General features: G+C 64.1%; 1 protein-coding gene across 1 annotated transcript in view; it reads right to left on the reverse strand.

Annotated features, from left to right (window-relative positions):
• LOC102761370 (collagen alpha-1(V) chain-like) overlaps positions 1-337 on the reverse strand; it is an 89263-nt gene that overhangs the window by 34532 nt on the left and 54394 nt on the right. The gene's annotated exons all lie outside the window — the stretch shown is intronic.

Consider the following 337-nt stretch of genomic DNA (forward strand, 5'->3'; position numbering starts at 1 on the left):
ATGGTCTCTTTCCAGAACACACAGACAGAACACTGCCCAGGCGGAAGGGCAAGGACGGTTTGATCCCCAGACCCTTTAGGTCCAGCGCTGCGGCGGGTCAGCCCATCCCCTTTCTAATCGAGCAGCAGGGGCTACGCTCATGGTGGGGGCGGGGGCTGGCATGGGAGCGCCCTCCGAGACATGACACGTCCATCAGCGAAGAGCAGCAGCAAACAGACCACGCCCAGCAATGATCCCGGGGAAAGTCCGGCTGGTGAGGAGGTCTGAGCGACTCACCTTCGTCCCTTCTTTCCCAGCAAGGCCCGGGAGGCCCTGCTCACCTGGGGGGCCCGGGGGC

The sequence above is a fragment of the Myotis davidii genome, unplaced genomic scaffold (assembly GCF_000327345.1).
Source record: "Myotis davidii unplaced genomic scaffold, ASM32734v1 scaffold609, whole genome shotgun sequence".
In the NCBI taxonomy this organism is placed as follows: Eukaryota; Metazoa; Chordata; class Mammalia; order Chiroptera; family Vespertilionidae; genus Myotis; species Myotis davidii.